Here is a 12,801-nt window from a genome sequence, read left to right on the forward strand (position 1 = left end):
ATGCAGTTGCGCATGATGCACATGAATACAAACCTTCATAAATATTAAAACAGTTTTGATAGTTCAAATCAAAAGATAGACTTTATTGATACAAAAATACTGAGTCATGTTAACCTACAACTTTCACAGAACTTGCAGTTGCCCATGGGTATAGGTGAATTACACTGCAGTGAGCACCTTAAAGACGGAGATCTGTTAGTGTTCATTATGGGGAGATAAGTATAATGTTGACACTGTTGTTTTGGGAATTTTAGTTTTAAAAATTCTTTTAATATTATAGAATATTTACATGTAGCACAGTCAGGCATTTATGTTCAGGGAAAAGCTGTCTCAACATAAATAATCATATACAAGCTTAAGTAATTGATGTTTATTATTAATAGCCACATCCAGTGAAGCCAATCAACTGTATACATGTAGCAAAATGCAAAACTTTGCCTTTGATGGCACTCATATTGATAAGATAATCTGCACTGTTCACTATTACTGTTGCAGGTGTATGTCTTCGAGTTTATTGGTTTTAAACAACAATAATGAAAGGGTGTGTGGAATAAGACAAGAAAAGACTCTTCATCTGATATCAAATTCTCCCTTTGATCCAAAACCTTTAAGCCAGCAAATTCGAAGGGAGAATTTAGCAGTTAATCAGTCAGAAGTCAATTCCAACTGTAGGGGTTTATTCCAGTCAGGGTTAACTTTCCACTCCATCAAGCTTATCCTTATCCCTGGTGAAAAAAGTTGTACCTAATCTTCAAGAATCTTCAGTTATCTGCACAAGGATAATTTTTGTTGGTCTTACTAAGATCCCTTAGGATCTTAGCAAAAGTGATTTTAAGGATCTTGCATGTAATATTGCAAAGTTTCTCATGGTTCCTGCAAAGATCCTGAAGGTCCAGTGGTGAGAAATAACAGACTCATTACCTTTAGAGTCAAAACTCAGTACAAATTGACGGTTTCTCTAATTCAGATGATCTTTGTCTTTGTGTAAGCATGAGATACTCATCACTGACCTGAGGTTAGTGTTGCTTTTTGTATCATATACAGCTGTTATTCCTCCTTTATATTTTAAGTGTGATATTTCGAAGCATAAAAAATTTTTTAGGTACAAAGGCTTAGTACACCTCTGTGTAAATAATAACAATTAGCAATACCTCAAACAGAGCAAATAGTTATCTCTAAAGTGTGTTTATTCATTGGTGCCTGTGATTTGACTGACTGCATTATTTTTATTAAAATGTAACACTAAATAATAATCTATGCATTTGGTTTGGGACTTGAATTCTCAATATCTAGGTTAATTGAATGGCTGATTTAGTTTATAGAAGTGCCAAACTTTCCAAGTACTTTTCAGGGGCACTGTCATCAAGGTTTTGTGCTACTTCAAAATCCAACAAATGTATATATCTTGGAAATGCACTTATCCACCATTTTCACATAACTGTAGGCCACAATGCACCTTGTTTACCCCCAAAATTTTGCACAACCTTTCTTCTCTTCAATTTCTGTTGGGACAACCATTATATCCAGGAGAAACTGGCCGGATTTAACAAAATGCAAAATTTGGCGGGGTAAACAAGGTGCATAGATAATATGATCTAATAAAAAACGGTGAATATAGTAACCTAAATGGCCTCTCTAGAAGTCATTAAAAGAGAGCTATATATGTCGTAAGAAAACTTAAGTGGAGTAATCCTTAAAAAAGTTAGGGCGATCCCTTTTCAAGTTTGCTGGAGATACATCAATTGGCAAATCTTTTCAAAGCCTTTAAAAAGACTTCGTTATTATTATAGTTTACTTGCGCTTTTCAGAACGATTTGATGTCTTTCTCATCATTCAAATGTCATTTTGTGTAACCCTGGGTGAGTGTACCTTCATTCTCCAAAAGCTTGCACAAAATCAGAGGAGAGCCCCCTAAATTGTTTTATAAAAATTCAGCATCTAAACGGGCCTTATAGCAAAGAATGTGATTTCTTTGGAGTGTACTTTATGCAGAACACTTAGGATTGGTTATTAAAACAAAACCTTACAAATAGAATGAGGTTTAAAAAAATGTCTGCGCCCCAAAAATAGATATTAATAGCCTGCGAGCAAGCTCTCTGGGACGCTCTGGTGGTGGGGCCCACCGGTGGGGCCCGCCGGAGTAATTATACCCCCGGAGAGCTTACTCGCAGGCTAAGATATATTAAATGGTTTTCCAGCCTAGTCTGGCAGGCTTTTTGATTACTGTTAACAGCAAACAATGTTTATAGATACACCCAGTAAAGAGCAAAAGATTGAAGAATGACTTAAAGAATATGAAAGTTCAGCTGTTAAAAAAGTATCTTTTGTCACAACAGTGTTTAGAGAATGCTTAGTGGTGTGCAAGTTTTTAAATTGACATTAATTTATAGTTAGATTATATGCTGCATATGGCATCCAGACCTGATAAAAAAAATAACAAAACAAAACAAAAAACAACTAAACAATACGGGAATCTTGTCTGGTATCTTCCTCATATTGGTGTAATAATAGTAATAAAAGTGATAGTGAAACTAGAGATTGAAACTAAAGGGTGGTTATTAGAACATTAACTTTATTATATTGAACAGATATAATCAGATATAATTATTATATCTGTTCAATATAATAAAGTTAATGTTTTAATAACCACCCTTTAGTTTCAATCTCTAGTTTCATTATCACTTTCAGAATTGGTTTCTGTGTCCAGATTCTGCAAAATTTGTTAATAATTTGTATTTAGCCTTCGTGTGTTCAACAGAAAGCTACCTGTAAGTAAATGGAGTTAATATTTCTTATCTCTTAATGCAACTGTCATTTCCAGCAGTCCCCGGCTCCCGGGCAGCGCAAAATTTGCAGATGCCTGCCCCTGGGACTGAAAAGAGGGGGCAAATGCCCCGTAGTAGCCCAGGGAGTGGGGGGGGGGGGGGGTTTGGGGGCTGGGCGCAGCTGGAATTGACTGATGCATTATTATACTGTGTTACCCCTTTGTGGGTTTATAAACAGAAAGCTTTGTAAATATGCCGCGTTATTAATACTGACCAAGCGTGAGTAGGTCAAGATGGCTAGAAATTGTTCGAGTTCTCAGTAATGTTTTAATGAAACAAAGTTTGTAACCAAGAAGTTCTTTAACCTACGTAGACTAGCTGGCGGTTTCGTTTGGTGTGTTTCAGGGACATCTGTCATTTTGCAAACCTCAAACGAAACCACCACCCTGCACATAGCAAACAAACCGCCAGCTGCGGTGCAGGCTAGAAGTTCTTGCAAACTCAGTGTTTTGTTGTATGTTCTCCTTGGTTTTGTGCTTTTTTCTTTCTTAAATAAAATAAACCAAGGATGAAAATGATTTTCTACATGGGCATACAAGAGTTTTTATTTACTTTTTCAACATTTACATTGTATCTTTATCACGACTGAACCGTAGCGTTGTAGCCTACGTAGCAGGCGCTTGGAAGTAGCGGGGACAAGAAAAAACGGGCGCGCGAGAAGGAGACACTCCCTCTCGCGCGCGCCCGTTTTCTCTTTCGCCCACTTCTTCCAAGCAGGCTATGGCGCTGTGATTGGAACAAAATTATGAGAGTCGCCCCTTTCGAGGAAGGTCGCGCGTCAGCTATCTCGCGGATGGCGAGGAAAATGAGAAACTACTCGTAGTCAGATTGTTAAAACTAGATGTATTTTTATGGCCTCCTGCAGACTATTTTGGCTCGTCACGCAATCCTCCCCTAGGAGCGCCTGACGAGCCTAGAAACGTTACACTACGAGCAGTCTCTCTTTTTTCTTAGTCCGTCGAGCAAAACGCCCGAGACACGCAAATGACCACGCGCGTGACTGAAGGCGCGAGACGGGAGAGGCACGACAAAAGAGAGTCTCTCTTTTTTCTTCTCGGGCTGCCGCCCTCGTTTCTCAAAGCTCGCGCGCGCGTGCACTCCCCTTACTAAATCTGAAGAGAAAGAGAGACTGCTCGCAGTCTATAGAAACGCTTGCGTGAGAGGCTACATTCTTTACCGCAAAAAATTCAAGCGTGATTCTGTGACACTGTGGCGTCGAGCTTTTCTTGGAGGCAAAGTAGCTAAGCGGCGTGTAATTTAGAAAGACACAAGGAGTGAACAGATTAACTTGATGGTTATGTCAGGTATTTTACGCGTTCATGAAGTGCTGATTCAGTCGGACTTAACCTTAGGACGTAGACGCAAAATCATACCCCCACCGTGGTACAAAGTGGGCGGGGGGGGGGGGGCGTGGATGGAACCCCACCGGAGAGTTTTTGATATGTTACAGTATTTCGATTTTGCCTTCTTGGATTTTATCAAGAATTAGAAATCAGGTTAAAACCGCAGGAAATGGTAGTTTTTGTGCTTGACGTGAAAACATAACCCATAAATAAGCACTTTGATGTAGATGTATTTTCACCATAGAAACTGACCATCACTGAACTTGTCTCAAGTGTCGCGCGAGGGATAAACGAACAGCAGTACTGAAAACGTCAGGTGCTGATGTTTCCTCGTGTAGGAAAAAACTCGGAAAACCTCAGAGGGGCTACTCCCCCCCCCCCCCCTTTTACGCGTGTCCGAGGGTTAGATGCCCTTAAACGTCGATGTAAAGACGCTTGTTCAAATCTGGGAAGCCTTGGTATTGAATGTACCCCTGGAAGAAATGACAACTTCTACGGTTGCGTAAGTAAATTCAGTCAATTCTCTTGACGGACACCTTAGGTGCTTACCATTCACACAAACCATCTGTGTGGAAATCTTGTCCAGAAACATTGAACTATAAAATTTGACGTGGTGGGAGAAGGACAAGCTACAAAATACATCCAAACAATTAAGCTGAACAGAATAAACTGTGAATGGAAAATGTTATCGCCTGAAATCACAGCGCATATTTTCTGAAGATCTCCAAACGGAATCGTGCGAACCATTTGATTTTCCAGCCAGAATTTCAGGTTTTCCAAGTAAATGACAAGTACATGTATCCCTCTTGTGTTCTGCGGTTTTTCAGTTATTCTTTATTGCTGTAAGAAGGACACCTCTCTGAGAACGGACAACGGACACTTGAGAAGTGCTGTTTGCGGTAAGAAAATACCTCAAAACAGAAATGTAGGTGTTCTACATGACAGTAAATTGCAAATTGTTTGATATTTTGTACCGTTCCATCAGTTCGCAGAGTGTGCCAGGGGCAGATCTAGGGGAAGACTGCAGGGTGGGCCCCCCCCCCCCCCCGCCCCACCACCACCACCAAAGATGACCTGCGACGTTTTAATACAATTGGTATTCTGCAAGAAAAAAAAGCTTTGTGTTTTATTTGTGTTGAAGTAAACCATGAGACCATGTTGAAGAATAAAAATGGTAGCCCTTAGTGGTGCACCCCCAACTTTCCTGCTAAATATTACAGTTTTAACTGTTTTGTTGAACATATATGTACAGTTATTGATTGCGAATATAGTTCCAGATTTAGAGTTAGTTTACTGTTGTTATTGTTTCCTCTATTCTCTATAAACCGGTCACCTCTCTTAGACGAACAGTCAGCGGGGGCGGTCCCGAAGGTGTCCGTCTTGGAGAGAGTTTATTGTAACATTTTACACTGCAGCCTACCCAAGCGAGAAATAGTTAGGCTAGCTGCAGCCCAGGGCGGTACTTTGGTTAATTTAAGCTGGGTATGTGCCGCTGGCCTCTCAGAGCCCCTACCCCATTAAAGTCTATTCTGTGGCCAATTATAGACCCCTTCCTAAAATTTTTAATTTTCGCGATCCCTAACTTAGTCATGTATTTACCAGTCAATCCTTTAAATAGGTCATCATAAAATGAATTGACCTGTTTTTTAAATTGAATGAAGCCACTTTACTTTTCACCTGCAGTAGAAACATTCTGGTACGTTTGCTAACCGTAAATATGAAGATCTTTCTTACCCCAAATCCCGAGAATGTGCTACCCCATCCTCGTAACTATTGAAAATGCCATTATAGTCAATCCAGTCGTGAAAATGCGACCCCATCCAGTGGCACATCCCTATTAGCCTCTTATAAGGAAGTACTCCCTGGGCTGCAGCGTGTTCAGAACTGTACCGCACACTTATTTGCGAGAATAAGTTGCTACCAGTAAGTCGATCCTGTCATGAAAAACTTGCATTGGCTTACTATTGCGATCGGTGCAAGCGCATCTATGTGAAAAAAAAAAGAAAAAAAAATGGTCTAGCCCTTTAGATACTACCCGGGTTGGAGAAAATACTAAAGGGGAAATGGCACCTACAAAACCAACAACGGCTAAGAGAAATCTTTAAGGAGCCTTCCCTCTTATCATATCGCAAGGAAAAATCCCTTAGGGACCTATTAGTTAGAGCCAAGCCCAGAAGGTCACATGACTTCCTTTACGAGTAAGTGTAGAAGTCGTGTGTTGCCCGTCGCCATTTTTAAATCTGTTAACCTAGTTTGATTCCCTGCTTTCTCGGTTAAGGTCGTCCAAGATAGTCCCTGGAGACCCAAGGGTAACGCAGTGTACATAAAATTCCTCTTCTCCCGACCTCGTTCCCAGGGTCCTCTCTCTTGCCCCTAGAAAGCAACCTTGTCAATAGGGCTTTTCCCGTACCATCCCATTTTTTAAGGGAAAAGCCCTGGGGACGAGGTTGCCTAGAAAGAACCCTGGTTGGGTGGGTCACGTGGAAATTTGTGTCAATAAATTGAGCAGCGGGGGTGGATACCCCACTAACTTTTGTCGACTAGACCATGAAGTACTATCTTGGGTAGTGAAGATATTCTTGCTTCAAAATGGCGTTTGAGTTTCTGAGTTGCGTGCAAACTGGATTGCTTTCGGCTAGTTACGATAACTTTATTTTGAAGGCAAAACGGCTTATTTGTTTAGAGAGTTTGTACTTGAAAAAAATTTGCCAGCAGGATTCGTACAGGTCACGGAAAACCTGGAAAGTCATGGAATTTAAGGATTTCATTTTCCAAGCCTAAAAAGTCATTGAATTCAATTGTTGGTCCTTGAAAGTCATGGAAAATTAAAGTTTTGTTTGATAGATCAGTTACTGCAGGTGACAAGGCAAGGACAGTGTAGGATACGATAATGCAGAGAGGAGGAATTAAACAGCGCAAAAGGGACTTATTTCGGTGGACACCAGAGTTTGTGTCTGTTGAACTGTTTAAGGTAAAAAAATACCCTAAAACAAGAAAAGTTTTGAAAGTTTTCGAAAGTGACAGCTGAACCTAAGGTTATGGAAAACTTGAAAAGGTCATGGAAAAAGTCATGGAAAGTCACGGAATTTGAAGAGCTCAAACGAGTACGAACTCTGTGCCAACCGTCCTGCCCACAAGATACTGAAAATCTTGCTCGATTTGCACGTTCATAATCAGCTTTTCGTAAATTTGCCAACTCCACACGTGCAGTTCATGAAAAGGAGAAGATAATGCAAAAGTCAGGTTTGTACTGTCGCAATTTGTAATAATCATCGCACTTTGTAATACCTGTCGAAATTTGTAATAAATCCATCGCACTTTGTAACACCTGTCGCAATTTGTAATGAACCGTGTCGCACTCTGTAATAAAAAAGGTGTCGCAATTTGTAATAACAGTCCATCGCACTTTGTAATAAACTAAGCTGTCGCAATTTGTAATAATTCCATCGCACTTTGTAATAATTTTTTGAGAGTGATTCAACTTACTTCGTCAACATTAATGTAATGCCAAAATATGCATGGTACTTCATAAACAAAGATGATGACGGCTGCTAGCACGTAACATCTCCGTAACATTTTCTTTGGTCAAACATGCATGTCTTACGTTATAAATTTTTCTGCCTTGATTAGTCACGTGACCAACTAGAAACGCTTTTATGAAAGACATGAAACTTCCTGTGACATATCACCAAAAAGGGATGAATCATGTTTAAATTCAAAAATATTTAAATAACTAAAGCAACATTTAACAACATAAAATTCATGAATAACCTGGCATTCGTCGTCCAAATCCATGTTTGCTTGCCAAGTGAAGTCTTCGGTGGGGGGGGGGGGGGGGGGGGGGGGGAATAATCCCATATATGGATGGGCTAGATAGGTAAGTACCGCCTGATGGGGTATGGTTTCTGAGGATCTCGAGCCTTTAATAGGGTATCATTTTTTACCTTGTTAGCCTTGTGTCTTTGGTTTGATCCTTAGATAGGGTAACTCAAGTAGTAATGAATGGTTTATTCCATCCTTTCCATTTTGTGGAAAAACAGTAATCCAGAACACGCTCGGAAGAATTGCAAGGTCTTACGAGTTGTATATACGCAGGGAAGGATAATTTTTTACTATCCCCATGGTATTTGCTTTAGAGGACTTCTTATAGAAAACAATTGTTTTAAGATGGAATGAGTACTCCTTTTGTTCCTATATGGGACCAAATCAAGTGAGAATGAGGGACCAAATGCCCAGCCGGCTCAGTGTAAGACCCCAAGTGAGTGTTATAAAAACAGGTACATACGAAGGTATTGGCTAGCGATTAATTGGATTTTGTGTTTAGGTTTCTGTTGTGGTTCGACGGTTTACCACTGGTGAGGTTTTTTGTAATTATTTGCAGTAAACATTTTGAATCTTTCCAGGCCTCGTTTGATTAATTTGGCCAAAAAAGAAGCCACTATTACTTCTTTAAGATTGCGCGTTAGACAAGGACGGTGCACCACGTGTTGTGTAGACTTGTTATAAGATCTAACAAGGAACTCTCCTGGTGTCCTTATTCGAATGACGTAGGATGGATGTTACAATTTGCGGAAATTAAATGCTTTTTAATAATAGCTCGTTTGTGTCTAGTGTGTCTAGATTCTGTACTCTGACAACGCTCTGTCCAGAGGTACATCCCCGTATTGGCCATATAAGGAAGTACACCCGCCGGGTAACCATTGAATGAAAACCACCTAGTACAATAGCACAGTTTAAGAATACAGCATTTCGTAAGTCAGATAACTAATCAACATTAATCTAAATAATAAAGTTAAATGTTTGAATGAGCGGAGATGTTACGTGCTAGCTGACGTCATCATCTTTGTTTATGAAGTACCATGCCTATTTCGGCATTATATTAATGTTGACGAAGTAAGTTTGATTACTCTCAAAAAGGTATTACAAAGTGCGATGGAATTATTACAAATTGCGACAGCTTACTTTATTACAAAGTGCGATGGACAGTTGTTACAAATTGCGACAGCCTTTTTATTGCAAAGTGCGACACGGTATATTACAAATTGCGACAGGTATTACAAAGTGCGATGAATTTATTACAAATTGCGACAGGTATTACAAAGTGCGATGGATTTATTACAAATTGCGACAGGTATTACAAAATGCGATGATTATTACAAATTGCGACAGTACACAGGTTTGCATGACATGAAACACCACCCAGACGGCAGTTTAAAGATTATTATGTTTTTCCGCTTAGGTTAGAATTTACCGGCTGGTGCACGATATACCGTAGCGAATAACAGTTTAAGGCCTCACTAGAACAGTTATACATTTTTTAAGTATGCTGCTGAAGGAAACTTAAACAGATTATAAAAAATATATAAAGGAGGGGTCACCAAAAAATTCCTTTAAATTGTGCAGTGACGCCGGCGGCATTTGTAATAATGCTAACATCCTACCAGAATGCCAAAAACCAGACTTTCAGAAAGTTCAGTTTTCCCGGGGAAGCATGCCCCCGGACCCCCTGCTTTATTAATCTATGCACCAAAAGGCAATTCTAACCCACTAAAATGCAAAAGAGCACAAAAGCATACCAAATCAAACGTTTCATTAGGAAAAAGTAACAAAATCAGTTAGTCATTTTTCTTGTTTTCTTTGTCCTCGCTCTCCTTCTTTCTTTTCCTTTCCTCTCCTTTTTTTTTGAAGGGGGGGGAGGGGGGGCGGCGGTGGGTATTTCAATTAATTTGGGACAAAAGGGGAGGGGAGCCAAAAATTTCTTATGAACAGGGGGTCATCATATACTATAGCAGCTACTTGTCGAATCCCACCAGGTCCAGAGGAGATGTGTTTTTTTTATTTGTCGTTAGAACATCAAAACCCGTCGAAAACCTCTGAAAAAATAGGTTATTTTGATCGCGTTACTGTTTCGTTTTACACATTCTATAGACCGCAAACCAAGAGACTTAGGGCTCGCAAAATCGGCTTACAGTATAAAATACGGAAAGGGAGGAAACAAATTTGGGGCCGATTCTTGAATCCCTGAAACTCAAACGGAATTGAATGAAATCGCCTGATTTTACTAACCTGATCTAGAATTCTTATGTATTTGCCAAATACTGTAGGAAAACGGCATAAAAAGGCGTTCAAATTCATTTTCGGCGACCGAAATTTACGGCTTCGAGATAGCGCTTTCGTTCGCTGTGCACTCCAAAAGATGATGACGGAAATGACGTAGTAAAGTAAATGTCCTCAAGATCGGAGCGATAAAAGGGAAGCCTACACGACTTTTGCCTCATGCCAAAATCCTGCTCGTTCCAAAAAGTTTTTTTTTCCTCTGCCGGGTAGACTATGCTCTGGAAGGTTTTACATTTTCACTGAGCAAATGTGATTTTAGCGAGGATTTTTAGTAATTCATTTATTCACACGAAACTCCTCTGGACCCTGTGAGCTCAATGACCAATAAGGAATAAAGCAAAATGTCAAGAATTTTTTCAGATTGACAATTCAATAGAAGGAAATAGCGGACAGCTACAGCTGCAGCTAACAGTTTGTGAAGTTCAAGTTTGTCTGGTGACAATTTAAACGCGCAGTTCATTCAATTTTAGCGCGGCAGCCGGAAACTCCTTCGATACAGCGGGTAAGAATGAAAACTTTTTAAACACTTGTTTGATAAACAAGTTTATCTGATAGATTCAATCGTTTTCGTTCTGACCTTGCTTAGCAAACTTTGATGAATTACGCGGTTACGGTCAGTTAGTAGTATATAAAACAACTACAATTTTCCCACACTTTTTTAAAGGATCCGGACCATTTAGTTATTGTTCCTTTTCCTGGCAAAGCAATTTAGAGCAATTTTGTAATAACGGTTGTCCTGGTAATAAAAAACCTCGGAAGGGAGGGCGTACCATTCTGACATTTCAGACAGTAATGTAGAGGGGAACTTCTACAGACTTTTATACAATGATGTAAATGCTACGCGCGCTGTGATTGGTCGTTGCCCATGATCTATTAGAGTACAGATACATGGATGACGTCACGGGAAACTTGTTTTCTTTGTTTTGTTCAACATGGCACGCGGTTTTGAAAATGTTTGTGAGATTATTTCGGATTGAGGCAAGTGAAAGCTTCGGAAAAAGTTTAGCAGGAGCTATTTACAAAGAAGAAAAATGGAGAAACGGAGACCAAAAAAGCTATTGACTACTTGACAATGCCTAAACTACAAGAAATCTTCACAACAGTTGCCATCGTGTGTCTTCGCTACGAGAGACTCGCTGTTTTGCAAAATGTTTTCGCCATTATTCTTCTTTGAGCAAGAAAAGACGGTGAAAAACTTTGGAAGAAACTGTACACAAGTAAGATAAAGAAGAAGCTAAGATGAAAAGTTGGGTTTGGGACTTAAAAAATGCCTAAACTAGCACAAATCCTCAAAAGGTCAAGCGGTTCGAGGCAGGTGTGTGTATCGGTCTTTTTCTTTTCTGATCATTGTATAAAGCAAATAGATTCCATGTTGCCGTGGGTCTGTTCAGTAATAGATCACAGAGGACGTCAAAATGTGGTAAAAACAACAGTGACACACTTGCCTGCGGCTCGTGTGCCACTTCTTTGTTTTTACCACATTTTGACGTCATATGTGATCTATTACTGAACAGACGCACGGCAACATGGAATCTACTTGTTAAATGGATTACGTGAAGAGAGGTGACACAACCAGAGTTTGGCAGTTGACGATGGTTTTAATCTTTCCGTTGAAGTTACAAACTCCTCTTAGCTATCTCAGATCTCAAGGCGTAACTGTGAAGCTACTCAAAAGAGGTTCTATTTATATTGAACAATTAACTTAATTGTTTTTTTGCAGTTTTACAAGGCATTCATATGCAAGGAAAAGGTGTTAGTAAGTGTCAGAGTTTAGAAAACAAAAGGAACTGAAATTGAGTCGACTCCCGCTACGCGTGGAAGAAATTTGCAAAACTAGAAATATCTCTATACCCAAATTCCTTTACAGGGAACCAAAACAATAGTTTGGAAGAAACTAAATTTTTTCCTAAGATTGTGTCGAAAGAAATTCTAGTTTGAGGTCAGAAAAGTTAGTGAAATTTGGCTAAAACTGGTTCAACAGAGAACACAGAACTCAAAAGATGTTAGGACGCGTGGCCTTAAGTTAGATTTTAATGAGATAAGGAAATCTGATTATGATTCAAGTTTGGAAGCGAAAATGAGAACTAACCCCAGGTTTAAGTAAACGAACTTCGTTAACAGGAAACGCTTGTTTTCCTATTCCACAGCTGAATGCATCTACCTATTTCTATCTTTTGAACTTGTTTCCGTGTTTCTTGAGTAAGCTTGAAGAGGTGTTTCTTAACCTCAGTTAAACCTTTAGTTGTGAAAGACTGAAACTACACTTATGATGTTTCCTGCAATTACCATGCGTCCAACTTCTATTTTTGATTGATCCCAACACCAAAGAGGTCGGTGCAAAAATCTTTTAGCAAAGGACTTAACTGACCAGCAAAGGTTTGCTAGTAAAAACTAACGTGTGTCCAGCTGTTCGGACAGCTTGTAAACACCATCCTTTGTCCCTTAACAAAAGATATTTGAGATACGGTGGAACTTTTGATTTCCGAACCGACCTAAAAACAAATTTATTTGTATAA

This window comes from Porites lutea, chromosome 1, assembly GCF_958299795.1.
Source record: "Porites lutea chromosome 1, jaPorLute2.1, whole genome shotgun sequence".
NCBI classification, from domain to species: Eukaryota; Metazoa; Cnidaria; class Anthozoa; order Scleractinia; family Poritidae; genus Porites; species Porites lutea.